General features: G+C 35.7%; 1 non-coding gene across 1 annotated transcript; it reads left to right on the forward strand.

Annotated features, from left to right (window-relative positions):
- Nucleotides 1–3,853: 3,853 nt before the first annotated feature.
- Nucleotides 3,854–3,960, forward strand: LOC122095218. Its single transcript, XR_006145071.1, has one exon. It is a non-coding gene; the product is annotated as a U6 spliceosomal RNA (small nuclear RNA).
- The last annotated feature ends 2,674 nt before the right edge of the window (nt 3,961–6,634 follow it).

Below are 6,634 nucleotides of genomic sequence, written 5' to 3' on the forward strand. Positions count from 1 at the left end.
TGTGTATAGTAACATACATTTGTACATATATAAGGGCATAAAAACATATATATGCATATATAAATAAATATGCAGATATAAATATGTGTATATATATATATATATATATATATATATCAGTTGTTCAGTGACTTAACCTATACTTCCAGCACATTGTCATTCTCACAAAGTGTACATGATAAATTGCTCCTAGGATCTGTGCTCTATGATGGGCATCCTTTGTACTCACTTCTCACATTCCTTTGTTTTTCATCCCTGTGAGCAACTTCGGTCTACTTTCCATAGGATAGCTTTGTTTTCATTATATGTAGTTACTAACTGATAATAAAAGAAAAAGGTTGTTTGTAAAAGAAAAAGAAATTCTTTTTGGGTCCAGTTGTGGGGCCTGAACTCTGGGCCTGGGTGCTGTCCCTCAGATCTTCAGCTCAAGGCTAGCACTCTACCACTTGAGCCCCAGCGCCACTTCCGGCTTTTTTCTTTTTGCTTATGTGGTGCTGAGGAATCGAACCCAGGGCCTCAGGCATGCAAGGCAAGCACTCTACCACTGAGCCACTATCCCAGCCCCAAGAAAAAGAACTTTTAGATCACAGGTCACAGTATCTTATCCATCCCAACAATTTTTATGAGATAAAATTTATAATAGTAATAAAATGAAAAGGAATTCCTAGATTTGCTGTTTTGCCATTTTGAATGGCAAAGAATAATATCATGTAACTGTTATAACTCTTAAAGAATGCAAGGGTAACTGATGGTCGCTATCATGTTCCCACAAAACCAGTGGATACTGAAGGAATAGTAGACCAGCCGAAATCCTAAGTACCAGACATGGAGCATGAAAGAGAAAGAGAGGAAATGGGAGAGATTGAAAGAGAGAGAAATATCATAATACTGGAAGTGCATAACAGATAAACAAGAGCTGTATGAGAATATTCATACTGCTATCTTTAAACTCTACATGTACATTTGAAGGCATTTGATGTATGATAACCCATCAACATGAAATATAAAGTTATTTTGATAAAAATAAAAATAACTCAGAAGAAATTATAAATGCAAAAACAATTTTCACAGAAGCAAACTCTCAGAGATATTTCATGACTTTGAAAAGGATAAAGTGGCTGAAGTTAGTATAAATTTAGAAGTTCAATTCACAAAAATATAAAAATATATTTATATATTTCCTTATATAACCCAAAGCAGAAAGCAAATGTTGTTTAGATGGTTTTTTTTAAAACACAGTCTCTCAGGTGCTGGGAAGGTGGCTCAGTGGTAGAGTGCTTGCCTTGCATGCATAAGGCCCAGGGTTTGATTCCTCAGCACCCATAAGCAAAAAAGATGGAAGTGGTGCAATGGTTCAAGTGGAAGCGCTAGCCTTGAGCTGAGTGACAGCACCCAGGCCCCAGAGTTCATGCCCCATCACCAACAAAATCAAAATACAAAACAAAACAAAACACAGTCTGTCAGTTTTGTGGCCTCAACTCTGTAATACCACTGCTTCAGCCTAGGGCTAAGATATTAGGTGTGAACATTTATCAACACTCCTGATTCAGACTCTATTTTTTAATACATATTTTGTTCTTAATTTTCCTCTTTGTAAATTAACATGCACCTATAAAAATTGGTTTGGCCATCCAAGTAACCTTCTCAAAGCACCTCCTAATGATGACTTACAAAAGGTTGTACAAGGGCTGGGAAGGTGGCTCAGTGGTATAACGTTTGCCTTGAATGCCTGAGGCCCTGGGTTCGATTCCTCAGCACCACATAAGCAAAAAGAAAAAAGCCGGAAGTGGCTCTGGGGCTCAAGTGGCAGAGCACTAGCCTTGAACTGAAAAGTTGAGGGACAGGGCCCAGGCCCAGAGTTCAGGCCCCATGACTGGATGCCCCCCCAAAAAAAGTTGTACTATATGTCAACAAGTAAAGCGATGCTACAAATAAAGAAAACCAATAACTAAATATTAATTAATAAAATAAAAAACATCAGTGTTTTAACTATTTGAAATATGCTACATATTAGGTTTTACTATTTTCTCATATTCTTGTACATTTAACACTGACTAAGGTTGTGATGTTCAACAAGAGTTTTATAGAATATGAGCAGTCTTTAAAGTTACCCACTAAGATTACTATTTATGGCACATTTCATTATTTGTTTATGGCTTATATCATCATTTTTCCTCATTAACATATAAACTAAGGAAGCCCTAAAGTTTTAACAGAAACTGTGTAGTAAACAAAGTGTGAACTCTTTATTCTGCTTCTTTACACAAAACTTTGTGACTTCTCATTAATAAAATTTCTCTAAATTCTGAAATGTACATACTTAGTAGGATATGTCTGCTATTATAACAGCTTAAATACTTTATAGAAAAGTTTTATACTTGCCAAACAGTCCTAATTTTGGCATATATAAACAAATTCCCAAAATTAAATATATTTAAAACATTAAAACTTTTAACAAACCTTAACACTTGCTGCAGTGTTCATTATGACAGGTGCCTTGTACAGAATAGTTGAATTCCTCCTCCTATACGTTTCTTGAATAACAAACATCTGGAATTATCTTGTTTTTGACATGTCAATCTTGACTTTATTCTTAAATGTGTGCTTATGTAAGAAATGTATGGTTCTACAACTGCCCATGAAATAAGTTGGCTAAAGACTGAAAGAGAAACTTCTCTGAAGAAGAAAGAAGGATGGCCAATAGACACATGAAGAAATGCTCAACCTCTCCAGCCATAAAAGAAATGCAAATCAAAACAACATTAAGGTACCACCTCACCCCAGTTAGAATGGCAAAAATCAAGAACTCTAATATCTAATAACAACAGATGCTGGAGGGGATGTGGATAGAAGGGAACCTTACTTCATTGTTGGTGGGAATGTAAACTTGTTCAACCACTTTGGAAAGCAGTATGGAGGTTCCTCAAAAGACTTCACATAGAGCTCCCCTATGACCCAGCAATCCCACTTTTGGGCATTTACCCAAATGTTTACAAACAAGACCACACTAAAGCTACCAGCACAACAATGTTTATTCCAGCATTATTTACCATAGCTAAGATATGGAACCAACCCAGATGCCCCTCAGTAGATGAATGGATCAAGAAAATGTGGTATATATACACAATGGAATTCTATGCCTCCATCAGAAAGAATGACATTGCCCCATTTGTTAGGAAATGGAAAGGCTTGGAAAAATTTATATTAAGTGAAGTAAGCCAGGCCCAAAGAAACATAGGTCCCATGGTTTCCCTTATTTCAATATATAGTATATGTATGAGTCAAGCAAAAAAGGTCAGATAATGTGATGTTAGGAAAATGAACCCTTAGATATGTATTTAAATGTTTATTTTCTTTCATGCATTTGTTTCTTATGCATTTATAAGATTATTTCTTTGTTGCTTTGTATGTCCCTCCCCCACAGTATAACCCCTGCTTTCACTATATTTGATGTCGGTATAATTTGTGGAGGAGATGGGGAAAAACAAGTCATTTAAGGATACAGGTGGACCCGTTGCAACAATGAGAAGTACAAGTTGTCATGTCGAAAACGAACTTTACAACTTTGGTTCGGGGGGAGGGGGGAGGAGAGGATTGGGTGGGGGAGGCGGGGGGAGGAGGCTGGGAAGAGATGTGAAGAGTAAACAAAGGAGGAGGCTGCAATGCTTGATAAGAAATGTACTCATTATCTTGCCCGTGTAATTGTAACCCCTCTGTACAGTATGTTCACAAAAAATAAAAATAAAAAAGAAATATATGGTTGTAAAATTTTACGACAATTCTATTGAACTTCCTTTTTTTGAATTGTGTAGTTTAAAAAAATCAATTGCACTTTAGACATAAAAAGTATTCTGTGCTCAATTCAGCATCACATACACTCACATTGGAACGATACAGAGAAGATTAGCATGGCACCTGCACAAGGATGACATGCAAATTCGTGGAGCGTTCCATATTTTTACAACAGATGCTAGAGTGGATGTGGCCACAAGGGAACCCATACAGCATTGTTGGTGGGAATGTAAACGTGTTCAACCACTTTGGAAAGCATTATGGAGGTTCTTCAAAAGATTCCACATAAAGCTTCCCTTTGACCCAGCAATCCCACTTTTGGGGATTTACCTAAATGACCACAAACAAGACCATACTAAAACTACTATCACAACTATGTTTTATTGCAGCATTATTTATGATAGCTAAGATATGGAACCAACTCAGATGTCCCTTCTGGATGAATGGATCAAGAAAATGTGGTATATATACACAATGGAATTCTATGCCTCCATCAGAAAGAATGACATTGCCTCATTTGTTAGGAAATGGAAAGACTTGTAAAAAATTATATTAAGTGAAGTAAGCCAGGCCCAAAGAAAATTGCCAGTGGGTTTACAAAGTTGTGTTTAATACCACTTCTATGCTGGCTTAATGCTTTGTAAACAGAAGTCATTAGAGAAATGCAATTTAAAATTACTATGATACTACTTCATAACTATTATAACCCTCATCAAAAAAATCAAAAGAACCAGGTGTGGTGGTAAAGGCTTGTAATTTGAAGCATTTAGGAGGTTGGAGTAAAAGGATTTGGGTCTGAGGTCATCTTGGGTCCTGCACACAGTAAAAACCTGCCCTTTTAAAAAAAACTCAAAAGGTAATAATGTTGGCTGGTGAGAGTGTGGAGAAAGGGAAACTTTCTACACTCTTGGTCAAAATACAGGTTAGTATTCTCCTTGTAGAAAATAGTATGCAGTTTTCTAAAGAAATCCAAAGTTGAAATATCATCTGACCCACCAATCATGTGATTATTTCTCTCTGGGTAACTTGTAAATATATCTGTATTTCATTGTTATTCACATTATTCACAAAAGCCAAGATAATAATTGAAGTTAAGTGTTCAACTACAGACTAATAAACTGTGGTGCATGCACAAATATATTTTTATGTTTCATCCTTAAAACAAGACTTCTCCCATTATCCACAACCTATAATGACCTGAATGATGTATTCTAAATGAGGAAAAATGTTGTCTTCTGTTTTTTGTAAACACACACACACACACACACACACACACACACACACCAAACTCAAACATTAAGAGAGAATATTTTTTTAAAGTAAAGCAAAGTGGAATTGCTGGGGCATTTAGGTCATAATGTAGAAAATAGTAGAGATACTGGATGAACCGGTATAGATTTGTAATGTACAACATGAGGATACAAGGGACAACACTAGCCTTACATAGGAATGAAGCTAAGTAAGTACGAGATGTTCTTCCTAATAGGGGTTGCTCTTTTGGATGTTCTTCCTCCAGTATTGGATAAGATAAACATAATTCTTTAAATATACCTGCCTGTTTGCAGAAATAATAACAAACAATATAGCAATAATGTTGTATGCTCAACATAGGACAAAATGTCTAATTAAAATACATGAGATTATCCTTGGTGTAAACTAATTATTACAAATAAAGGAAACTCTAGGACCTATGTTTTTTTAAGTCTGGCTTAATTAATATAATTTTTTTCCAAGAACTTCCATTTCCTTACAAATGAGGTGGTATCATTCTTTCTGATGAAAGCATAGTATTCCGTGTGTGTGTGTGTGTGTGTGTGTGTGTGTGTGTGTGTGTGTGTGTGTGTCATTTTCTTAATCCATTCATCTACTGAGGGGCCTCTAGATTGATTCCATATCTTTTCTATGGTAAATAATACTGTGATAAACATAATTGTGCTGGTAGCTTTAGTGTGGCATTGCTTGTGGCCACCTGGTTAAATGCCCAGAAGTGAGATTACTGGGTAATAGGGGAGCATTATTGTGTACATCAAGGATAATCTTAGTAGATGAGCAGAATAGCCCTATAGCTATGTACATATGACCGTATAAGGTGATTCCAAGTGAAATAAACTCCAAGACATGTTCTTTGTTGTTGTTGTTCTTAATGTACTGCAGGATTTCTTTTTATCCTTTTGTGTTTTCCCCACCTATAGTTTATCCCCTGTAGTCGCTGTATTTGGTTTTGATTAATATTTAGTCACTGTATTTGATTTTGAATAACTCTGGTTATTGTAAATATGAACTAGGTTAGGGAAAGGGAAAAATGGTGAGACAAATGACAAGGGGGAGCCTATGTAACAATGATACACAGAAGACAATATGTTGGAAATAATCTTGGAGGGGCTGTTGGGAGGGAAGAGGGAGAAAAATGGGGGAAGGGATAACAAATTAGAAAAGAAATAAATTCATTACCTTATTTAGATAACTATAATCCCTCTGTACATTACCTTGACAGTAAAATTTAAATAAAAAATAAAATAAAGAAGGGATGAGAAGGGGAAACAAAGGCGGAGGCAACAATGCTTGATAAGAAATTTATTCATTATCTTGCCCATGTAATTGTAACCCCTCTGTACGGTATTTTCACAATAAAAATAAACTAAAATAAAATACATGAGAGCAGCAAGACAGGATATGGGACTGGGGAAAATACTATACTAAGAGTAGAACAGATGTGGAGAGCAGAAATTTTACTTTAACATAGGAAGTAATTAACTAGCATTCAGATTTTCAGCCTCATGTCAGTAACTAAAAAGGGAAAACAAAATGCACAATCAGCAAACCAATAGAGATAAAATAGAAA

The sequence above is a fragment of the Dipodomys spectabilis genome, unplaced genomic scaffold (genome assembly GCF_019054845.1).
Source record: "Dipodomys spectabilis isolate Male_0828 unplaced genomic scaffold, ASM1905484v1 ptg000012l, whole genome shotgun sequence".
Classification (NCBI taxonomy): domain Eukaryota; kingdom Metazoa; phylum Chordata; class Mammalia; order Rodentia; family Heteromyidae; genus Dipodomys; species Dipodomys spectabilis.